Source organism: Cervus canadensis, chromosome 24 (assembly GCF_019320065.1).
Source record: "Cervus canadensis isolate Bull #8, Minnesota chromosome 24, ASM1932006v1, whole genome shotgun sequence".
Lineage (NCBI taxonomy): Eukaryota > Metazoa > Chordata > Mammalia > Artiodactyla > Cervidae > Cervus > Cervus canadensis.
The window spans coordinates 44,760,424-44,774,429 of NC_057409.1; the positions used below are offsets into that span (position 1 = coordinate 44,760,424).

The 14,006-nt window shown below is 45.0% G+C and overlaps 1 pseudogene; it reads right to left on the reverse strand.

Moving 5' to 3' along the window:
* Nucleotides 1-427: 427 nt before the first annotated feature.
* Nucleotides 428-1,474, reverse strand: LOC122426757 (annotated as a pseudogene).
* Between the last annotated feature and the right edge of the window lie 12,532 nt (nucleotides 1,475-14,006).

Below are 14,006 nucleotides of genomic sequence, written 5' to 3' on the forward strand. Positions count from 1 at the left end.
GATCACTTCCAATTTGCCTTGATTCATGGACCTAACATTCCAGGTTCCTATGCAATATTGCTCTTTACAGCATCAGACCTTACTTCTATCACCAGTCACATCCACAACTGGGTATTGGTTTTGCTTTGGCTCCATCCGTTCATTCTTTCTGGAGTTATTTCTCCACTGATCTCCAGTAGCATACTGGGCACATACCAACCTGGGGAGTTCGTCTTTCTTTTTTTTTTTTTTTTCTGGGTATAGGGTACTTTTATTGATGGTACACAACAAGGCAGGGCTCCCTAAGCCCCTCCCCTTCCTTAGGGCCTTGGAAATGGAAACTGTGTGGAGGTCGGGAGATTCTCAGTATGGTGGAGGATCGAGGTGGGGCAAGGACTCCCCAGTAGCTGAGGAACTCTCTCTTCCTCTCATGCTCCTGCTAGGGCTGGGGGTCCAGGGATCTTACTCCTTGGAGGCCATGTGGACCACGAGGTCCACCACCCTGTTGCTGTAGCCGAATTCATTGTCGTACCAGGAAATGAGCTTGACAAAGTGGTTGTTGAGGGCAATGCCAGCCCCAGCATCAAAGGTAGAAGAGTGAATGTCACTGTTGAAGTCACAAGAGACAGCCTGGTCCTCAGTGTAACCTAGAATGCCCTTCAGAGGGCCCTCTGATGCCTGCTTCACCACCTTCTTGATCTCATCATATTTGGCAGGTGTCTCCAGGCGGCAGGTCAGATCCACAATGGACACGTTGTGGGTGGGGACGCAGAAGGCCATGCCAGTGAGCTTCCTGTTGAGCTCAGGGATGACCTTGCCCATGGCCTTGGCAGCGCCAGTAGAAGCAGGGATGATGTTCTGGGCAGCCCCTTGGCCATTACGCCACAGCTTCCCGGAGGGGCCATCCACGGTCTTCTGGGTGGCAGTGATGGTGTGAATGGTGGTCATGAGTCCCTCATGAATGACCTTGGCCAGGGGGGCCAAGCAGTTGGTGGTGCAGGAGGCATTGCTGACAATCTTGAGGGTGTTGTTATACTTCTCGTGGTTCACGCCCATCACAAACACGGGGGCATCGGCAGAAGGCACAGAGATGATGACCCTCTTGGCGCCACCCTTCAAGTGAGCCCCAGCTTTCTCCATGGTAGTGAAGACCCCAGTGGACCCCACCACGTACTCAGCACCAGCATCACCCCACTTGATGTTGGTGGGATCTCACTCCTGGAAGATGGTGATGGCCTTTCCATTGATGACGAGCTTCCCATTCTCCGCCTTGACTGTGCTGTGGAACTTGCCATGGGTGGAATCATACTGGAACATGTAGACCATGTAGTGAAGGTCAGTGAAGGGGTCATTGATGGCAACGATGTCCACTTTGCCAGAATTAAAAGCAGCCCTGGTGACCAGGCACCCGCGGCGGAATCCGTTCACTCCGACCTTCACCATCTTGTCTCAGAGATGCGGCTGGTACAGCACGAAAGTTACGGCTATCTGTCCAACGGGCAGGAGCAGAGAACCAGTTCTTCTTTCAGTGTCCTATCTTTTTGCTTTTTCATGCTGGTCATGGGGTTCTCAAGGCAAGAATACTGAAGTGGTTTGCCATTCCCTTCTCCAGTGGACCACATTCTGTCAGACCTCTCCACCATGACCCGTCCATCTTGGGTGGCCCCACACAGCATGGCTTAGTTTCATTGAGTTAGACAAGGCTGTGGTCCGTGTGATCAGATTGGCTAGTTGTCTGTGATTGTGGTTTCCGTCTGTCTGCCCTCTGATGCCCCTTGCAACACCTACTGTCTTACTTGGGTTTCTCTTACCTTGGACGTGGGGCATCTCCTCACGGCTGCCCCTCCTGACCTTGAACGTGAAGTAGCTCCTCTCCGCCCTCCTGCGCCCACGCAGCCGCTGCTCCCTGGACATGGGGTTGCTACTCTCGGCCACCGCCCCTGACCTCGGGTGTGGAGTAGCTCCTATCGGCCACCTTCTGCACCGTCCGTCGCAGCCGCCACGCTGGACTGTAGCTCACCAGGCTCCTCTGTCCACGGGATTTCCCAGGCCAGAATATTGGAGTGGGTTGCCATTCCCTTGCTCCAGGGGATCTTCCTGACCTAGGGATCGAACCCTGGTCTCCTGCATTGCAGGCGGACTCTTTATCATCTGAGCCACCAGGGAGAGACCTGGTATTTGGTTAGGAAATGCAAATAAGAATTTCAGGCAGTTTCTTAGTTTCATTGCTCTCCTTTGCTCTAATTTATTGACTAATGAAAAGAATTCCTGGTGAAAAACTCCGGATTCAAGCACTAGTGCTTTCAATGCTGTCTTCCTGCTTAGACAGTTGCCCCCTCAACAACCTAGGAACTGAGGCGCTGTCATCCATTTGGCTCTGATGGGTAGAACACATTCTGACTTGGAGACAGCATCTGGCCAGCCACCACCTGATTCCTCATTGTCACTAACGCAGGAACTGGTAACATATCTGCTGTTTTGGTTCCGTCACCACAGAAATCACACTGGAGAAAAAGCCGCTTTTCTCAAACTAGAGCGTGAAACGCACGGAGGTGGGCGAGAAGGCCTCTGCTGCCCTCTGTCGGTGGGCGTCTGCTAACCCCAGACATTTTATTTCAAACGTTTAAGAACACGCTACTGCTCGGTTTCGGTATTTTTATTATTTGAGAGTTTTGGTCTTGGCTCTGCCACGCATTCACTATGAGAACTTGTTGAAATAATTACATTTCTTTGGATCTTAACCCTCTTCATCTATATCATAGGTTTATTAGTCTTTTTCAATAATGTGATTTGTGATGCTAAGAATCCTATATTTTTGGAACTTTGAAAGAAGACGTATAAGAAAATAGAGCAATGATCTGGAACTCTCAAATGATATAGATCTAATCTGTTATTGTTTGCACATAAGTATGTATAAAATATCTGCTGCAAACACTATTTTTATTATGTTGAATCCAATTCAGGATAAAGCAACCAAGACAGATGAAAATGGATATTGTAAACTTAATAATCTCGCACCTTGTAAAAGACAGGAATGAAAACAGAACTAGATTCGAACTGGCTTAAGGCTTGCATGTGTTGCTCCAGCAAGAAAATGATCATTTAAAGGAATTTGCTGTGTTCCTTCCATGGTGGGGTTGACAGAGAAGCATTCATTTAAAGGCACTGTATACTATTGAAAGGCCTTCCCTGGTGGCTCAGATGGTATAGAATCTGCCTGCAATCCAAGAGACCCAGGTTCCATCCCTGGGTTGGGAAGATCCTCTGGAGAAGGAAATGGCAACCCACTTCAGTATTTTTGCCTGGAGAATCCCATGGACAGAGGAGTCTACTACTGAAACAGCTTTACACCTTATTAACCAATAGTAATCTTAGGATAAAAAGGCATTCTAAAGTGAAAATGGAATCAAAAAATGACCACACATAGCATGCTGGCTCTCCCATAACGCAGTTGCCACCAGAGGTATCTTGGGACCCTGCCTTGGAGAAGCAGCCTTCCACCTGTGCTAGCAGAGCAGGACTCAGCCAGTTTCTGGGAAGCACTCTGCCGAGGCACAGGGGCTGATCTAGCAGGCGGAACAGTCTGAGTCACTGAGGCGATGCGACTGTGGCAGACAGATGGTACATTGAGGGCAAGAGCATGTGGGTGAGCTGGAAGAGTTGAAATATCTCAAGAGGGTCAGTGGTAAACACAGGTGTGTTACTTATAAGACCAGTGATGAGAACAAAGGAAATACAAATAACGGTGACAAATAGCATCGATCAGTGAAAGACAGTTATGAAGGCAAGTGATTATTTTCAGCCCAAATCCTGAACCACAGACGGGCTACTGAATGTTATGCTCCCTGAAGTAGTCTCCATGCAGAGACCACACATTTATCTCAACAGTGCTGTCCTCCTCAAGACATTTGGGGAGACCTTGGTGGGGGATGTTCTTTCAAAACCTGTGGCTTTTGTGGCAATAAACCTTTATCCTTCGAAGGGGGTTTGATCTATGGTAAGAGACAAAAGACATTCAAAAGCCAGCTTGATGGATAAGGTTGGCCAAACCATTTTTTGGTTAAAAGTCAAGTGAAAAGAGATGAATTTTTCTTGTGTAGTTTATAACAAGATGGGCTCTGTTTTGCCTTCAGTTTCATCACAGGCTGGTCCTGTGGGAACTTTGTTTTCCAGTTAATTTACCTGACAAGGTTGGTATAAAACTAGGTATTTTATATTCAATAGGCTCTTGACTCCTGCAAATCTGGAAAACTCAGCAGTGGCCACAGGACTGGAAGAGGTCATTTCTCATTCCAATCTTAACGAGGGGCAATGCCAAAGAATGTTCAGACTACCATACAATAGTGTTCATTTCACAGCTAGCAAAGTAATGCTCAAAATCCTTTAAGCTAGGCTTCAGCAGTAAGTGACCCGAGAACTTCCAGATGTACAACCTGGGTTTCAAAGAGGCAGAGGAGCCAGAGATCAACTTGCCAACATTGTTGGATCATCGACAAAGCAGGAGAGTTTCAGAAAAACATCTGCTTTGATGACTACGCTAAAGCCTTTGACTGTGTGGATCACAACAAACTGTGCAAAATTCTTCAAGAGATAGGAATACCAGACCACCTTACCTGTCTCCTGAGAAACCTGATGTGGGTCAAGAAGCAACAGTTAGAACCAGACATGGGACAACTGACTGGTTCAAGATTGGGAAAGGAGTACGTCAAGCCTATATATTCTCACCCTACTTATTTAACTTACATGCAGAGTACCTCATGTGAAATGCCAGGCTGGATGAATCACAAGGTGGAATGAAGATTGCCAGGAGAAATATTAACAACCTCGGATATGCAGATGATACCACTTTAATGGCAGAAAGTGAAGAGGAATGAAAGAGCCTCTTGATGAGGGTGAAAGAGGAGGGTGACAAAGCTGGCTTGAAACTTAACATTAAACAAATTAAGCTCATGCCATCTAGTCCCATCACTTCATGGCAAATAGATGGGGGAAAAGTGAAGGCAGTGGCAGATTTTATTTTCTTGGGCTCCAAAATAACTGCAGACAGTTACTGCAGTCGTGAAATTAAAAGATGGCTGCTCCTTGTAAGGAAAGCTATGACAAACCTAGACAGTGTATTAAAAAGCAGAGAGAGGTTGACAGAGGTCCATACTGTCAAAGCTATGGTTTTTCCAGTGGTCAAGTATAGGTGTGAAAGTTGGACCGTAAAGAAGGCTGAGCACTGAAGAATGCTTTCGAATTATGGTGCTAGAGAAGACGCTTATGAATCCCTTGGACTGCAAGATCAAAATGGCTAATCCTAAAAAAAAAAAAAAAATCAACCCTGAATATTCACTGGAAGGACTGACGCTGAACCTGAAGCTGCAATACTTTGGCCACCTGTTGTGAAGAGATGACTCTTTGGAAAGATCCTGGTGATGGGAAAGAGGGAAGGCAAGAGGAGAAAGCAGGCAGAGAATGAGATGGTTGGAGAGCATCACTGACTCAGTGGGCTAGATCTGAGCACCTGAGGGAGACGGTGGGGGGCAGAGGAGCCTGGCACGCTGCAGCCCGTGGGTTTGCACAGAGTCGGACACAACTTTGCACCTCAACAGCAGCAACAAGGCTCTTGACACCAGGTAAGATGTCTTGTGATCCGCATGAGTCCTCTTCTGGGGATTCCACTGTAGTAAAACTTTTCCCAGCAAGGCACCGTGAGCCCTCCCTGACTCACAGACACAGGCATCACAGAGCTGATAACGACCAAGGGCATCAGATGTGAGTGAGGGTGGAGAAAGATGGCCTGTGAGCAACACACAGTCACAACTTTCCTTCTGGGGAAGCTGCCCCCAGGGAAGGCCAGGGGTGAGGATTCCATCTTTGAGAAATTCCTTTTGAACAGTGGATTGCAGATAGACTGAGATTACCATCAGTGATTAAAGGCCCTCACAGAGACAGACGTCCTAACTCAGGCAGGTAGAATGTGAACAGAACAGGCTCCAGAGGGAGCCTACAGGGATGCAAAGCCTCAGCATTCAAAGAGGAACGTTTAGAGTGAGCTGCAGACACAACCCAACAATTCTTTCATACAGAGGCATGGAGGGGTAACAAGGGCAATTCTGCAGTACGTTATTCACATGTAGATTATATTTCATAGTTAATATTTTATAGCTATATATGATATGCTGTAGTTACTATAGTATAGAATTACCCTAAAAGTTTGAATGAATTATGTCATGCTCATTGGTATTTATTGCCAGGTCAGTTGATCTCAATGAATCCACTAGTTGTCCTTTTAAGGCAACAAGTTAAAGGTCCTCTTTGTGTGTTAGTCGCTCAGTCGTGTCTGACTCTTTGCTGCCCCGTGGACTGCAGCCCACCAGGTTTATCTGTCCATGGGGATTCTCCAGGCAAGAATACTGGAGTGGGTTGCCATGCCCTCCTCCAGGGGATCTTCCCAATCCCCTTTGGGGGCTGTTGATATTGACTTTCAGAACGGGATAGACATCCCCCCTGCCCACCAGACAATGGCAGGTGAAGATTTGGGGCCTGCATGGGGGGACCATGAAGGTCATGCCCCCCTCCCCGTTTAAAACCTGGTCATTTAAGTGACTTATGCCACAAAGATCAGAAATCAAGTAGCCTGGCCATGTGGAAAGCGCAGATGGATGTATCGGGAAACAGCAGCAATACTTAATGAAACAACCTTTCCTCACTGAGGTACCCGCACTCGGATGGGAGGCCACGAGAGCACAGAGCCATTATCTTCTGTGCAGGCCAGGCTGTTAAGTGGATCGTGCCTGCATCTCCCCCCCGCCACACTTCCCACGCCAGGAACTGTGGTGGCCCCTGGCAGGCTCTCCTGCCTGACAGCGAGATCTCGTCATCAGCTGCTGTAGGCCTGGAGAGGAAGAAGGCAAGTTGCAAAAGAAGGCTCCAGTGGGCACATGGTGACATTTTCTCTTTCATAAATGTCCCTTTTTTTATTATTATTATTAAAGTAGCACATACTTCTTGTGGTGTGTGTGTGTGTGTGTGTGCGCTCAGTTGTGTTCAATTCTTTGCAACCCCATGGACTGTAACCCGCCAGACTCCTCTATCCATGGGATTTTCCAGGCAAGAATACAGGAGTAGGTTGCCATTTCCTCCTCCAGGGGATCTTCCAGACGCCGGCATGGAACCCGCATCTCCTGTGTCTCCCGCGTTGGCCTCGGATTCTTTACTGCTGAGCCACCTGGAGAGCCCACTTGTTGTTGGACCCTCTTGTAAATAAAGTAAGAAAAAGAACGTCAACTGGTAAGTTTCAATAAACATTTTTTTAATTAAGTGAAAATAAATGTTTTGAATAATAATTAAAAAAAATTAGGTATAAAAAGAAAAAGAACATCAAAGTAGCTTAGAATCCCTGAAAAACCGTGGAAGCCATTAGAGCCCTTTCTTGCTCTCTGGACACAGAGGGCCTTTCCTCCTTGGTGCTGTGTCCATCTCTAGCTTCTCCCCTCGTGGTCCTGCGGTGGCACTGTTTTGCATCTCCACCCCTTGACATGTGTGGTACTAGGCGGTGCCAGGGGTAAGGAACCTGCCTGCCAATGCAGGAGACGCAGGTTAGATCCCTGAATCAGGAAGATCCCCTAGAGGAGGGCATGGCAACCCACTCCAGTGTTCTTGTTTGGAGAATCCCACGGACAGAGGATCCTGGTGGGCTACAGTCCATGGGGTCACAGAGTTGGACATAGCTGAAGCAACTTAGCTGAATCAAAGGCTGTGTGCATGCATGCAAGGAAAAGCCTTCCCTAATTCCCGCATAAAATTGACCATCCTGCTGTCTATTCCTCTAGCATTATGCACCTCTGCTTTGGAGCACTTGTCCAATTGAAATTTTAGTTTGTGTGATTATTTGCTTTACATCTGTCTTCACTCTTTGACTGTGTAGACTTCCTTAGACTGTCGACTTCCCACCCATAGGGTGGGGCCTATGCGTTTTTGTAAAGACCATTGCATCCAAGTGCTTAGCACAGTGCTTGTTCCCTTGTCTAACTTAACCAAACCCTCCCCATCTTTAAGGTTGAGCTTGAATTCTACCGCACTTTGCTATGCCTTCAGTGATTCTTTCATTTCCTACTAATTTGTGTCCAGTTCTGCTTGACTGGACACAATTCTGCTTGAATTGCCCTCTAATGGGATCATGTTCCTAAGGGACACTTTCAGCAAATGCTGACCTGCCTCCCTGCCTCCCTTACTTCCTCCACCCAGTAAACAAATATTCCTACTGTGGGCACCTACTGTGTGCTTGGCACTGCTCTAGGGCTGAGAGCAGACAAGGTCTTCTCTAGCAGGAAGCCAGCATTTTAGCAGGGACAGACAGCCATCACCAGATCAATGAATAAATAAGTACAATCAAATCAGATATGATCAGTGCTATGAAGGATCAAAGCCAGGTAATAGGTGTGTATACACTTCCTGGTGACCCCATCAATGGTAGTTACAAAGTGTTATGCAGGAGTCAGGCTTAGGGGAAAAATCTCAACTAATGAATCTGTATCTTGTAAATGACTCTCCTCTACCTTTCCATTCTACCTTGTATTATAGTCATGGATTTTAAAAAGTAAAATATTTTTTACACTTCATAATTGCTTATGTTTCTAAGAAGTTACTGGCATCACAGGCACAGCATAAAAGTTTTAGATTCTGTCTCATATATTCATTCACTCAGCAGAGGGAGCTCATGCTTTAATTTTGAGAAATTGGACAGAAAGCAAGGTTCTTTAAAAAAAAGTAAACGCTGCAACTGTCACTTTAAATAATGTTTTCTTTGAGTATTTGTTGGAGCTAAGACCATCTGATTACATACGTAAATAGATATGATTGATGAATTTATTTCGGGGCAAAATTTTCTTTAATAAGGTTCTATCTTACATATTAAATAGGCTAACTTGGAACAGGTCCCCCAGGTCCGCAGACCAAGGATTCATCTAGAAAGAAGACAGCGGTTCACTAGTCCACCTTTGTGCTAGGCTGCACTCTGAAGAGCATGCACTTTTTGTGTGTGTGTTTGTGTGCGTGCTCTGCTTTTTTTTTTTTCCATTTATTTTTATTATTTGGAGGCTAATTACTTTACAGTATTGTAGTGGTTTTGGCCATACATTGACATGAATCAGCCATGGATTTACATGTGTTCCCCATCCCGATCCCCCCTCACGCCTCCCTCTCCATCCCATCCCTCTGGGTCTTCCCAGTGCACCAGGCCCGAGCACTTGTCTCATGCATCCAACCTGGGCTGGTGATCTGTTTCACCCTTGATAATATACTTGTTTCAATGCTATTCTCTCAGAACATCCCACCCTTGCCTTCTCCCATAGAGTCCAAAAGTCTGTTCTAAACATCTGTGTCTCTTTTTCTGTTTTGCATATGGGGTTATCATTACCATCTTTTAAAATTCCATATATAAGCATGGACTTATTTGACTTGCTCTAACACGACTGTGATTTGACACTGAATGCATGCTTGTTGAGGTCTCTGCCCTTTGAAATTATGAAACAGATATTTATTTAGACTTCAAAGAATGTTTATTACCACATGAGCCAAGGTCAAAGGCAGAATAAATAAAGATTGAGAGAAAGAATTAATCTCTTAGATGAAGAACCAGAACCATGAAGGTGACTCAGCAGTTCTGAAGCCATAGGTGAAGCCAGCAGCACTAACAGATGGGGTTTTGTGCACGTGATCTACAATTTTCTGTTTTCCAGAAGACTGTAATAATGGCAGAAAAGGCATATGAGGCAGAATTTTCCTTATAATACATATCTGATTAGTAATTCTGCATTCTAATCTCATTTCTACAAGATTGAAAACAACACTTAAAAACACTCTGTTTTCTCATTAGCAAAGTCAAACAGATTTGTTAATAGGAAATTGAGAGAAAAATGTGGAGAAGACCATAAAAAACACAGGCTATTTATTTTAAACTAGTGCTTGCAACTCTGTATCTAGCTTTAAAATTAATGTGTACGATGGTTTTTTTTTCCTGTTTTTTAAAAATTGCCGTGTAGTTGATTTACAGTGTTGCATTAATTTCTCTGTACCGCAGTGATTGATTCAGTTGTGCATATACATGGGCTTCCCTGCTGGTTCAGATGGTGAAGAATCTGCCTGCAATGCGGGAGACCTACGTTCCATCCCTGGGGCGGGAAGATCCCCTGGAGAAGGGAATGGCAACCCACTCCAGTATTCTCACTTGGAGAATTCCAGGGACAGAGGAGCGTGGTGGGCTACAGCCCATGGGGTCCTAAAGAGTCAGACATGACTGAGCAACTTTCACTCATACATATACATACGATGAATATATATATGTTTGTTTCCATTATGGTTTATCACAGGATACTGAATGTAGCTCTCTGCGCTGAACACTAGGACCTTGTTGTTTATCCATTCCATACATAATAGCTTACATTTGCTAACCCCGACTTCCCACTCCACCCCATCTCCACCCCACTCCCCCTTGGCAACTACAGTCTGTTCTCTATGTCTTTGAACCTGTTTCTGTTTCATATGCATGCAGTGTTTTAAATGATATTTATTCTTCTCTCTTCCTTACCTAAAAATCCCCAAATTTTCCTTGACTAAAATTTATAAATCATCATAACTGGGCTAATCCAGAAACATAACAATTTTCAAAGCACTTCTTGGATTGTAGAGGAATATTCCACCGATGAAAAAAAAATATTGGGAATTCCCTGGTAGTTCAGTGGTTAGGATTCTGCGCTTTCACTGCCTAGAGCTCAGGTTCAATCCCTGGTTGAGGATCTAAGATCCCACAAGTTATGTGGTGCAGCCAAAGGCTATCATACTTACTACATGGCTGTGTAATTACTTTTCTCTCCGTCTATCTTTCCTACCATATGATGAATCCTAGAGAAGAAATTGTGTCTTTTTCAGTAGACTTGATTTACCAGCATATAGCCCAGCACCTGACAGATGGTAAGTGCTGAATAACTGTAAACTTGATAGACTAATGAATGTTTTAAATGATTTTATTTTACCTGTACTTTTCACAGAGTAATATCAGTCTAAAGAATTGAGTCCTGAAAAAAAAAAAAGAATTGAGTTCTGTTTTGACCTCAGTCATGTCCAACTCTTTGCGACCTCATGGCCTGTAGCCCACCAGGCTCCCCTGTCCATGGGATTCTCCAGGCAAGAATACTGAAATGGGTTGCCATTTCCTTCTCCAGGGATCTTCCTGACCTAGGGATTGAACCGGCATCTCTTGTGTCTCCTGCATTGGCTGGCAGATTCTTTTTTTTTTTTAACTTAGTTTTTAATTGATGGATACTTGCTTTACAGAATTGTGTTAGTTTCTGCCACACATCATGGCTGGGAGATTCTTTCCTGCTCCGTCACTTAAAAAAATAATTGAGTTCTAAATAGTAATAGTAATAATAATAAAATGCCTCTCCTTGTTGGATACCTTCGGGACAGGCTGCTTGGAGAAAGGAAAACTGAGGAAGCGCCTGGTGAAGCCTGTGGTCTGTGAAAACGCCCTGGGCTGTTTATAGAGAATGTAGTGGCTGCTCTCATCTGTTGCTGGAGGGAAGAAGCCACCGACAAAGCATTCCTTGAATAATGGAAGTAGTCAGGACAGCTGGATGAGTTTCTGGGCGAATCAACAGACATCTGTTGAGTCTCTAGAGACGATGTACAGTCTTTAGCAGGATTTTCTGAATTTTTGAAAGATCAGATGTGGTTGAGCATTATCCTACAAAATACAGTTTCTCACGTCTTCATGATCCTGTGATTTGGTTAGTGGCAAGTAGCCTCAGCTTTCTTTAGCAGAACCATCTGTAACATAAGGACCTTGTTATAATAAAAAGAGAGCACATCTTTTGTGTTAGTCTCTATAAATAATTCCAAAATCCTTTCAAGAGAGATAATAATTGGGTGGAAAACTCCTTTAAGCTTTGTATCAGGCCCTAACAGGTAGGAGAATTATCATTAGTGGGAAAGAAGCCAGCTAGATGTCGTGTCCCAAGTAACACCGTGACCTAGAAGCAATTATCATAGGCCTAATAAGCAAAATGAAATAAAACTGAAAAATGAGACTTGCTTTCAACCACATTCTAGAGGTGAAATTGCACTTTTTAGAGATTTTAATTATGTAACAAGCTGTCTATCAGTTGGGCAAAAGAGTGAGTTTGAATTACCAGACAAATATTTTGATTTGTGGATAGATGCCAGGACACATCTTCTTTCACTGGGATGGAAGGCGAAGTCGCTCAGTCGTGTCCAACTCTTTGTGACCCCATAAACTGTAGCCTGCCAGGTTCCTCCATCCATGGGATTTTCCAGGCAAGACTAGTGGAGTGGGTTGCCATTTCCTTCTCTGGGGGATCTTCCCGGCCCAGGTATGGAACCCAGGTCTCCCACACTGCAGGCAGACTCTTCACCATCTGAGCCACCAGGGAAACCCTCTTCCCACCAGGGAAACATCTTCTTTCATTAATTGTTATTTATTTATTTTTGGGAACCCCCTGGTGATCCAGTGGTTAGGACTCCGTGCTTTCCACTCGTGAGGGTGCAGGTTTGACCCCTGGTCAGGGAACTGAGATCCCACAAACTGATAATTACGTGACAGCCTGGCTATTAGTTGAGCAAAAGAGTGAATTTGAATCACCAGGTATGTATTTTGATTTGTGAGTAGATGCCATGACAGATCTTCTTTGGTTAATTTTAATTTATTTTTTAATTTTTGGCTGGAGGGCCTCTTCGTTGCTCTGCACGGGCTTTCTCTACAGTGGCCCCCCGCTCTCTAGTTGCACTGCACTGGCCTCTCACTTCGGTGGCTTTCTTGTTGCAGAGCAAGGCTCTAGGTATGTGGGCTTCAGTAGTTGTAGCACATAGGCTCAGTAGTTGTGACTTGCAGGCTCCAGAGCTTGAGGGCTTCAGAAGTTGTTGTGCACTGGCTTAGTTGCTCTGTGGCGTGTGGGATCTTCCGAGACCAGGGATTGAACCCGTGTCCCCTGCATTGACAGATTCCTGTCCACTGTGCCACCAGGGAAGTCCCTAATTTTGCTTTTCAATCAAAGTAGTAACTATGGCGTCATTGTTGTCACCATTACAAGTGTTCCCCATCACAAGGAGACCTTTGGCATCCTTTATTTTCAGTCCCAGAAGGTCATTTACCGTTCTTTGCGTGATCCAGGGAAAGTCAGACATTTTCTTCTGGGCTGTTTCACCATTCTCCACAACAGCCAAATGCAGACTTTAATGCTGGTGTCAGCGACAAACACACGGACTTCGTTAGAGCTTACAGACTGAGCAAGATTGAATGGAACCCATCGTGGATAACAAAACAAAGACAGATACTCACAGAACAGTGGCCTCATCAATTCACAATTAAATTCACTGCTTTGCATATTTATTTTTCCATCTCTTCTGGTTTATTAAAAAAAAAACTAAGTGGATTTTAATTAAATCTTAACTTATAAACAAGCCAGAATCTTATGTGCCAGGGATGAGTTCTCTAATGTCAAGTTCTCAACTGAAGAAATAATTATTGGCTAAGTTAAATGTGATGATGGAACATCAAGAGAGGATTAACTGTATGTGCACTGGGAGTGTGTGAGCTATTTATTACCAGGCAAGCTTGCAAAGTTCAAAAACACTGAGCCCCGCAGGAAACAGGAGACCCAGGTTCTAAGCCCTGGCCACTAGCGAGCCAGGTGAATTTAGGAAAACCTCAGGAGCTGAAGCGCCAATACTTTGGGCACCTGATGTGAAGAAATGACTCATTGGAGAGGCCCCTGATGCTGGGAAAGATTGTAGGCAAGAGGAGAAGGGGTGACAGAGGACAAGATGGTTGGATGGCATCACTGACTCAATGGACATGACTTTGTGCAAACTCCGGGTGATGGCGAAGGACAGGGAAGCCTCGTGTGCTGCAGTTCATGGCGCTCACAAAGAGTCGGACACAACAACAACAGCACCTCTCTAGGCCTGACTTTATCTGCAAGTTAGGGATTTGCCTAGAAGCTCTTTTGGGTCTCATAGGCCAT